Below are 10784 nucleotides of genomic sequence, written 5' to 3'. Positions count from 1 at the left end.
GCTCACGGCCTTCAATCTCCCCCTCTTTGCCTTGCTCTCAAGCTCTCGAGATTTGTATCTGTGTTTTTACCAAACGCGTTTGCATAGGCAAACATTCCCCTGCAAACCCATACATACAAACGTGTTTGCAAAGGCATTTCAAACGCCACCTTTTTTTTTAAGTGCCCCAAACTGACGCCCGAAGGCCCCGAACCTTATCATTCGAAGTCTGAAACCCCTGCGCACCTCTTTTTCGTACTCTGTGTGAACCAGTGAAGATTCCTAGCAGGTTTGTGATGGGATAACAAGAGTAGCCGGTAGTAGGTACCCGTCTTGCTGCATCTTATGTGAACTTTTTCCTGGTTAACAATGGCTTAGTAGCCTCGTTTTTTGGAGATGATTCTCGAGATAAGGAAGCGCTGACAGTTCTTAGTGCTGCCTTTCCTGACAGGAAGGTAAGAATGTCTATTGATGATTTCATTATGTGAGGTGATTGATCTTGTCATCTGTTAAGATCCTCCTTTTCGAACATCTTCTCAGGTGGTTGTTGTTCCTGGGAGGGAGATTGTGCTTGGGTGGCAACATTCATTGCATGATAAGGCCCTTGGGACCACGATCAACCGTTTGTTGGAGGGTCTTGTTGAAGAGGGCAGCCAAGATCGCAGCTGAGACTCGAGAGGACAACAAGGGCCTGCAAGAGGGCGTTATTTGAAAGAGGTAGAAGACCAGCAAAAGGTAGCTAAGAGAGCAAGTAAAGGGCAACCATGGGCTGCTTCAAAGTAGTGTGAAGCTTCAAGTTTCAACTAGTGCAAGGCTCAAGCCATGGTGGACCGTGGAATCTGGATGAAGACTGGCCGCTGAATTCAAGGCTCAAGCTGCCAATTTGCTACCTAACCAGGTAGTGATTCTGTGAATCCATTGTCTAGTGTCCATTGTCTTTCATAATAGTGAAATTTGTGTGCATGTTGAGGGCTGAAATTTGTGCAGTGATGGGCTCATTGGGCTGTTTTTTTTCAAGCTCTTTCATATTCGATTATTGGGCTGAGGTTTGCGTGCATGTTGAGGCCCCCAGGGCCCATAGTTGGTTCTCTTTAGAGAGCCCTATTGGGCTGCCTTTTAGCACCATCATTGGCTGCCCCATAAACACCATTCAAGGCTTTGTTATGCGCCATTATGGATAGGTCTTATTGGGCCAGGTAGTGATTCTGTGAATCCATTATGGATAGGTATTTTATGAGCCAGGTAGTGATTCTGTGAATCCATTGTCTAGAGTTCACTGTCTTTCATAATTGATTATTGGGCTGAAATTTGTGTGCATGTTGAGGGCTGAATTTTGTGCAGTGATGGGCTCATTGGGCTGTGTTTTTTCAAGCTCTTTCATAATTGATTATTGGGCTGAGGTTTGTGTGCATGTTGAGGCTCCTAGGGCCCATAGTTGGTTGTCTTTACAGAGCCCTATTGGGCTACCTTTTAGCACCATCATTGGCTGCCCCATAAACACCATTCAAGCCTTTGTTATTGGCCATTATGGGCAAGTATTAGCACCAATAATTGTTGAGTTGATTGCGCCATCAGAGGGTTGTGTTTATGATCAATTAAAGGCTTAATAAGTCTATTGAATTAAGTCAATTAAAGTCGATTTTATGTCTATTGAATTAAGTCTATTTTGTTTACTAAATAGTTGAGACTTGCGTTCATGATTGCTATAGAACTTGGCATTTTGGTCTTTAACAGTGAGGCATTTTGGGGAGGACATACGGTTTTGCTTTGGGAGTTTTCAACCACCGCGGCACATCTTACTATCTATATCCTCGAGTTTCAATAAGTAAGCTTTTGAATCTTGTTTGAAACGTCTTCATGATAGTTTGTGTTGTTTTTACGCACTAGATTTGATTACCTTGGAGGATTGTTGCTTAAGTTTTATTACGATGTAGGGTTTTCATTGAGGTTATCAAGCTAACATATTTGTACTTTGTCTTTGGCTATCAGTTTTGCAAATGGGTCGTAAAAGTGGACCTGAATGGGATTTTGTCCAAAAACTAAATTGTATTGGTAGAGGCATGTTTGTATGCAAATGCAAGTATTGTCCTCATGTGTATGATGGAGGACCAAACCGCATTAGAGCCCATATTCTAGGTATCAAAGGTGAGGGTGTGGCAGCATGTTTGGATCCACCTGATGCTATAAAAGAGATATGTAAGAAACTACATGTGGCAAAAGGCAAGATGTCTAGTCAAGGGACTGATGTAAATGATCATGTGGATGCAAATATTGAGCATGTTCTTGATGGTCAAGATGTAGAGAAAGTATCTTCTCAGTCACCTATGTTGTCACATATGGATGTAGACATAAATGCGGGTCCTTCTATGAAGAAGGCAAAATTATCCGCTGACAAAAATACGCTAGCAAAAGCTTGGCAGATGCAAGCACGAAAAGCGGCTACAGTTGCTTTACGTCGGTTTTTTTATGCTGAGGATGTACCTCATTGGAAAGTAAGAAGTCCCTTTTTCTTGAACATGGTCAAGGCAATAGGGCAAGCAGGTCCTAGCTATGTTCCCCCATCATATCATCTACTACGAACAAAAGAGCTAGTTGAGGAAGTGAGATGCATCAATGGGGATTTGTTAGATGTGAAAGAAAAGTGGAAGAAGTATGGTTGCACCATTGTGAGCGACGGATGGTCTGATATTAGAAAAAGACCTATTATCAATTTCATGGCATGCTCAATCTATGGTACAGTTTTCTTGAAATCTGTGGATACTTCAGGTGAGGAGAAGTCTGGAGAATACATTTTTGGGTTATTAAGACAAGTTATTTGTGAAGTTGGACCTGCAAATGTTGTTCAAGTATGCATGGATAATGCATCAAATTGCATAGTTGCTGGTGAGCTAGTCACAAATGAGTGGCCAAGTATCTTTTTCACAAGGTGTACATGCCATTGCTTGGATCTCCTCTTTGAGGATATTGGAAAGCTGTCTTGGGTTGCTCCTGTGCTAGCAAAAGCAATAAAGATTGTAGCTTTTGTGACACGAAAGCCACGCGTGCTTGCAATATTTCGTGGATATAGCAAAAAGGACTTGGTCAGGCCTGCTCCTACAAGGTTTTCCTAAATGTTCATCATGCTTGTCAACTTATTGGATGAAAGGTGTTATCGAGGGTTGCGTAAGTTATTTAATTGTGACAAGTTTTTGGCTCTTAAGGCTTCACGCACTCGTAAGGCTGATGTTGTGGCTGAAATTGTGTATGGGCCAAGCTTTTGGCAAGAAGCACGAGCGATTGTGACTATTTGTGCCCCTATTTTAAAAGTCTTGCGGTTGGCTGATCGAGAGGGAGCTACAATGGGTCTAATTTATGAATTTACAGATCGTATGGTTGAGAAGATAGAATGTATTCCAAATGTGAAAACTGAGTACTTGAAAGATGTAAAAGATCTATGCATTGAACGTTGGTTTATGTTGCATTCTCCCTTACATGTTGTGGCTTATATGTTGCATCCTGTTTGGAAAGGGAGAGATCAAGATACTGATGAAGAAGTGTTTGAAAACTGGATGACTATCCTTCAAGCCTACTCAAAAGGTGATTTAGACTTGCAAGGAAAGATTATTGATGAGTACAATAAGTACAAAACTGAGGTAGGTATATTTAGTCGTCCCATTGTTAAGGATGAGAAGAGGATGCAAGAGGGAGTTAAATGGTGGGAGACATTTGGAGCATGTGCACCAAATCTACAACGTTTGGCTCTTCGTTTGCTTTCTCAAGGTACTTGTGCTTCTCCATGTGAACAAAATTGGAGTACCTTTTCTCTTATCCACACAAAGAGAAGAAATAGGTTACTACCATCCCACATGGAGAAACTTGTACATGTGCACACAAACTTGCGTCTTTTGTGTAAGATCAAGGAAAGAGGATATGAAAAAATAGAGGCTACATTGGAGATGCTTGAGAAGGAGAAAGATGATGATCGTTTGATTGCTTTGCAAGATCTACAAGCAGATTTAGATGAGTTTTGTGAGGAGGATACAGCTCCCACAAGGTTTGCCAGTCTTGCTTCTTTGAATGAGAGACTTGATAACTATGATGATGATGATGATGATGATGACATCGATGACAAGGTACTTGTGCTTCTCCATGTGAACGAAATTGGAGTACCTTTTCTCTTATCCACACAAAGAGAAGAAATAGGTTACTACCATCCCACATGGAGAAACTTGTACATGTGCACACAAACTTGCGTCTTTTGTGTAAGATCAAGGAAAGAGGATATGAAAAAATAGAGGCTACATTGGAGATGCTTGAGAAGGAGAAAGATGATGATCGTTTGATTGCTTTGCAAGATCTACAAGCAGATTTAGATGAGTTTTGTGAGGAGGATACAGCTCCCACAAGGTTTGCCAGTCTTGCTTCTTTGAATGAGAGACTTGATAACTATGAGGATGATGATGATGATGATGATGATGACATCGATGACAATGAAGAGAGTCACAATGAGGATGAGGATGATACTGATGAGGATGAGGAGGAGGGGGAGAGTCAAGCTTAGCATTATGCATTTGATCCGAAGGATTCTCTTGATGCTTATCACCTTTGCTTTTTTTACTTATGCAGCTTTGCTTTCTAATTTGTTGCATCTTAGTGCATAAAATCATGAGGGTACTCTTGATTTGCCTCATAAAATCGTTTAATCTGGTTGTTTGTTTCCATATTACATTTGCATAAGTCAATCAAGTTTTTAACTATGCTTATCACATTACATAAGAGTTTTAGGTGTCTATGAAGTGTATTTTGATTGTTCTGTAGAGTATTTTTGCTAAAAAAAATAAGTCACGTATGTTTGGAAAAATCGTTACAAAACATACTTCAAACATACTTTCATACTCGTTTGCGTTTGCCGTATGTTTGCCGTTGGAAAAAACTATGATTTGTATTTGACTCTCCAAGTCCTCGCTCGATTTGCTAAGTCTTGCAAATTTTGTGAGCTATTGATTGCTTCAAGCTTCTAAGGCTCACTTGCCTCTCCCCAGCGCTATTGACAGGATATGCTGCCTATTGCTCTATGAGCCTTTGACTCCATTCTTGTCCTCATGTGCTACCCGAGAATTGGGCTGGTGCTTACTACCGTGATCTGCTTGCTTAGCCGAGGGCTCACAAGCTCTATTTCTCAGAGACCCCTTGGCTTGCTTGGTTCTCCGAAGTTCCTGTGTTTCTATTCCCTGCAAATGTTTCTTGCTTCCGGCTTAATTGCTTCTCTTACAGCTCATGCATGGTCGACTCCTACCAAAGCTGCTCGATAGCTGCTGCAAAGTGTCCAACTCACAAGCCTTTGATCTGTAAGCTCACCTGTTGCTTGCTTGGCATTTGACAACCTGCAAAATCTCCTCGAGTCCCTGCTTGCACGCAAATCCCTCTAGATGCCCTCGATTCTCTCTCAAAATCCCTCTCCGCGAGAGAGGCTGCGCACGCAGATCTCGCCAATCCACCCTAGTAGCTCTCACAAACTTTTTCTTCATTACTTTTTATAGGAATCACAGAAGATGCTTTTGTAAAAGTTTGGATGGAAGGTAGAAAAAGGGGAAATTCGTGGGTTTTTTTTTTTGTTTTGGGGGGGGGGGGGCATTTCTCTCTCTCTCTCTCTCTCTCTCTCTCTCTCTCTCTCTCTCTCTCTCTCTCTCTCTCTCTCTCTCTCTCTCTCTCTCTCTCTCTCTCTCTCTCTCTCTCTCTCTCTCTCTCTCTCTCTCTCGTGCACACGGGGTAGGGTAGGCATGGCAGGATACCATGCGTCAGGATCCCCATGGACAAAAAGGGAGATTTTTTTTGTTGGAGGCGGGTCAAAGATTTTTTTGATGCTCATTGCTCTATATGGGACAGCTTGGTCTTTCTATCGTGCGCATTGAGCATCGGGATGACTTGGTGCGTGAGCAGTGTGAGGTGCATGACAATGGAGATGGTATTAATTGCAGCCTTGGAGTACTAGCCGTATGAGATTCTGGGTGTTTCCCTCTACATAGTCATAGGCACCAACAAAGGATGTTCACCCACAGCCGTGCAGAAGGAGCACGACCAAGGATTTTTATAGAAGAGAGAGAGAGAGAGAGAGAGAGAGAGAGAGAGAGAGAGAGAGAGAGAGAGAGAGAGAGAGAGAGAGAGAGAGAGAGAGATTTTTTTGTTCCTGCTCTCTGCCTGACTGCAAGACCGATGGCGGAGCTAATGGCTTCAGGAGAGCCTAAAGGAGCTCAGAGCGCTTTATGAGTGCACATAGTTCTCCAAAGCGCAGGAGCACAAACTGCCAATGCAAATGTGTGTCTAGGTCAGGGACGGCAGGAGACGCTCTCTCTCTCTCTCTCTCTCTCTCTCTCTCTCTCTCTCTCTCTCTCTCTCTCTCTCTCTCTCTCTCTCTCTCTCTCTCTCTCTCTCTCTCTCTCTCTCTCTCTCTCTCTCTCTCTTCCTTCCAAGACAGGGAGAGCGATGAAACATGGAGGTTGAGACAAGCTCAAGGGGGAACGGCCAGAGGGTGGAGGCGGGAGAGGGTGCAGACCCGATGGTGGGTTTCTCATGAGTTGTCTGTGCAAGCCGTCCACATCTGGTTATTTGGTGAGCTTTTAAACCAAGAGTGAGCCTTGGCATCTACAGTGACGAATTGCAAAGCGAGGGTTGGCGAGTAGCAAGTCTGAGCGTTGAACTTAGTGGAAGCGGGAGCTCGCCTTGGCGTCTACAGAGACGAGTTGCAAAACAAGGTTGGCGAGTAGCAAGTCTCAGCGCTCAACTTGGTGGAGGCGGGAAAGCTGGAGGGCCTCTTGTCTCTCGAGCGGACAAAGGAAAGACAATGCAAGCATGTGAACGTGGGCTACTTGCTCTGTAGATTCTGTAGAATCTCCTTGGAAAATTAATACAGATTTGGTAGATTCTGTAGAATCTCCTTGGAAAATTAATACATTTTGGAAGCATAGACCACTCTAATACGACTCTGCCTTGCCAAATATGCCACCGATCAAGCTCCGGATCCACTGTCACTAAGTTCAAGTTGCCATAGCCAAGTTTCATCACTTGCGTCTCGCCGGGAAGCCATCGCTCGCACTGATCGTTGTAACCGCCACCAATGCTCTAATACCAGTTGAAGTGTGTGTGTGTGTGTGTGTGTGTGCGCGCGTGCGCGCGCACGCACGCGCATGCTCAATTAATGAGTTGTCCCTTATTCTTTGTATATGTACACAAGAATAAGCATAGACAAAGAATAAGGTGTCAATGGATGGGCGCCCATAGCTTGGGCGGTTGGGTAAGGCACAGACACATGTACCCCAATAAATTGTCTCCCATAGAGCGCGTTTGACCACATATGCACACACTAACATACACAAACATGTTGCACGCGCGCACGCACACACATTCACTCATGCGTACACAAATTATATAATTTGAGAAAAAGTTAGAAATATAAAAAGAAAAAAAGACCTCCCAACTAGTCAAGCTCACCCCCCACCCCCTCACTCACACATACACACATGCACACACTTGCTTTCTCTATCTTCTACCTCTGATCCACCCACACACTCTCTCCACCCCTCTCCCATCTCTCTCTCTCTCTCTCTCTCTCTCTCTCTCTCTCTCTCAAATTAAGACACAAACACCATATATGTTAATACTTTTCAAGTGGGGATCTCTTCCAATGGAGGTTGTGGGCATGGAAAGGGTTGTGGAGTACATGATAAAGAAGTTGAAAAGACACATAAAAGCAAAATCTTGAGCATGGGATGGATGCAAGACATAGGGAAGTGTTTTGAGAGATGGGATACATTACACTTGCTACATGATGCTTAAATAGACTCCCAAGTGAATGAAGCTTTTCTACAAAGCCAATGTTGTATGGCTTGGAAAAAAGAGCGAGGGGTCATGCTTTGTACATTACACCATCTATATTGCCCCCAACTACAAAACCATCATCTTCGTGGAAAGAGGAAACTGTACTCACCCTTATATGCTTGAGCATATCCCCTTGTCGATTATATGAACTATCATAGCCATTTGGCTTAGCTCCCACTGAGCCTTCGATGTGAGACGGTGCATTGGGGAAATGGAGAAGAGGCAAATCAGCTTTGCACATTACGATCACTGCAAGTTCTAGAGTCTGAGTAACACACACTACTAGAGTGCTCAGCTTCTGCTCACACCCAAACTTGCTTCCTCCCTCACATTTTCATTCACCATGACTTAGACCTCACACTTTCTTGTCCAAACCACAGTGTGGGTTGTCCATTGCAACCCTCATATTAACCACAATCTTGGAGCATCGAGAATCATTTATCAGTCCTATATATAGTACATTACATGTATCTTTGGTCCCAAATGTCATATTTGACTTCCGAGGACGATAATAAAATTTCTCTCTCTCTCTCTCTCTCTCTCTCTCTCTCTCTCTCTCTCTCTCTCTCTCTCTCTCTCTCATGCACACACACACACAGACGCACAGCCTCTCTCCCCCCTCGCCCAAAACACACTAATCTGCTGAAAAAAAGGTTTATGTTGATCATCATGTGTGTGTGTGTGTGTGTGTGTGTGTGTGTGTGTGTGTGTGTGTGTGTGTGTGTGTGTGTGTGTGTGTGTGTGTGTGTGTGTGTGTGTGTGTGTGTGTGTGTGTGTGTGTGTGTGTGTGAGAGAGAGAGAGAGAGAGAGAGAATGAATCAATCAAAATTAGAGTAAATTCTTTCCCTAAGCCTTCACTTTTCATTCCAATTAGAAAATAGGGGAAACAAAGGAAGACCAAGCGGGCGAGCTCATCCACCTTGAGCGAAATTTCATTTTTTGCTCCTAGGGTACGGGGGCTAGTAATGGAGTGACCCCATGAAGAGAGACGGATGAGAGATAACTAAAAACAAGTATTTGCATCAAATCCAGAACAAGCAAGTGGGAATGGTGGGATGGTTACCAGACTACAACTCTCCTTTTCATTGGTTAAGGCGTCTGTTCAATCTCATGTGGTGCTTTTGACCTTAGTATTGACCCTACCAGGTTTGCTGTTGGAACCCATTTTCTTTACAAAGAAAAATTTCACATGCTTTCAAAGGTGCACAGCTTCCCAAAGTTTTGTTGCACATCGGCCTTAACCCCATCTACTTTCTGCACTACAGAGAAGCCAAAACATTGCACACTTGAAAAAAGTGTCTGGCACTCTTTTAAAGGTTGTTAAACTGGGGGTTTTACCATACTCGTAAATGGGAACGAAAAGTGAAGTCTTATCGTAGAAAATCCCTTCCATTTCCTTTTGATTGATTCTCTCTCTCTCTCTCTCTCTCATTGCCTCATGGTACATTTGCCTAAACTTAGCTTTGAGTTGGCTAAACTTGTAAAGGTGGTTTGATAAAGAATGTCAAGATGCTCGAAAGACCTTGATAAAGCTTGATGCAACTATGGACAAAGACAACTATCAAAGTCATTTGCATACATACAAGGCATTGATTCAAAAGAAGAGAAGAAGATGGGAAGTAAAGCAACAAGAATTTCAAGTCCAAGAAAAGGCACATGCATGTGGAAGATTGTGGAGAAACTTGAGAGGCAAGCGGGTTGAGAATTTTGGTAACTTGAGTCTAGTGGATATGTACACACATTGTAGGCAATTATATGAGCAAGAAAATACTGAAAAAATTCCATTTTATAGTTCACTCCCATATATGCCGTCTTTTTTTACTATTGAGGATGTATGCGGTGGGCTTGAAAAGTTGGCCACTCGCAAAGCGGGAGATCTTCAAGGTATCAAGCCGGAGATGATCAAATGGATGGGAGATTTTACCCATGAGTGGATATGTGATATGTTCAACCTTGCACTTCAACATAGTATGCCTTATGATTGGAGTACTAATTGGGTTAAGCCTTTGCATAAAGGAGGGGATGTAAAGAATGTAAGCAACTACCGGACTATAATGATTGGGTCTCTTATGGCAAAGTTGTTTGGGTGCATAATGGAGATGAAATTGAGTGATTGGGCTGAAGAGAATAACAAGCGTGCAAAGGGACAAGCGGGTTTTCGTCGATGCCATAGCACCATTGATCATCTTGTCACTCTTCGTGTTCTCATGGAGGAAATTCGGTTGAAAGGTAAGCGATTGTATTGTTGTTTTGTGGACTTTAAGAAAGCCTTTGATATGATTCCACGTAACAATTTGTGGAGAAGGATGGAAGAACTCCAAGTGCCAAGTGAGTTTATGCTTGCGGTTTCTCGAATCTATGAGAAGGTGATTTGTCAATTGCGCATGGGAAGAGAAATTTCAGAAATTTTTATAAGCACTATTGGGGTTAAACAAGGATGTCCATTGTCACCAACTCTCTTTGGTCTATGCATTGATCAATTGGAACCAATGGTACTTGACTTTATGCAAGAAGAAGGCATTGAAGAGGTCACTATTTGCAATGCGGTAATCATGCTTTTGTTGTATGCGGATGATGTAGTGCTTCTAGCACACACTTTAGAAGATGCACAAAAGCTTATGGTTGTCCTTGAGAACTTTTGCTTGCATAGTGGGCTGATTGTAAATGAATCCAAAACAAAGGTTATGCTTGTGAAAACCAACCATAAGGAGAAGCCATGCATTGTGTACAACAACGAGACACTTGAAGTTGTTGAGAGCTTTAAGTACCTTGGCCTTGAGGTTCCATCCAATCACAAGTGGCATGAATGTGCTATGCGTCGTTTGGAAGCGGGAAAGAGAGCATATTATGCATTTGAGAACATGTGTAATGCGGGAAACATCAAGTGTTGGGTTCTCAAGAAGTAACTTTTTGATGCATTTGTGACACGGGTTCTTCTTTATGGAGTTGAA

General features: G+C 42.9%; 1 long non-coding RNA gene and 1 pseudogene across 1 annotated transcript; both read left to right on the top strand.

Moving 5' to 3' along the window:
- The first annotated feature begins 398 nt into the window (after positions 1-398).
- LOC147443376 (uncharacterized) lies at positions 399-1948 on the top strand. Its single transcript, XR_015190322.1, has 3 exons — positions 399-434; positions 520-877; positions 1714-1948. It is a non-coding gene; the product is annotated as an uncharacterized LOC147443376 (long non-coding RNA).
- Positions 1949-1976: 28 nt separating this feature from the next.
- On the top strand, positions 1977-4519 carry LOC147443375 (uncharacterized; annotated as a pseudogene).
- The last annotated feature ends 6265 nt before the right edge of the window (positions 4520-10784 follow it).

Source organism: Adiantum capillus-veneris, chromosome 14 (assembly GCF_014529385.1).
Source record: "Adiantum capillus-veneris isolate H3 chromosome 14, ASM1452938v2, whole genome shotgun sequence".
NCBI lineage: Eukaryota > Viridiplantae > Streptophyta > Polypodiopsida > Polypodiales > Pteridaceae > Adiantum > Adiantum capillus-veneris.
The sequence above is the reverse complement of the archived record's forward strand: the minus strand, read 5'-3'. Positions and strand labels throughout refer to the sequence as shown.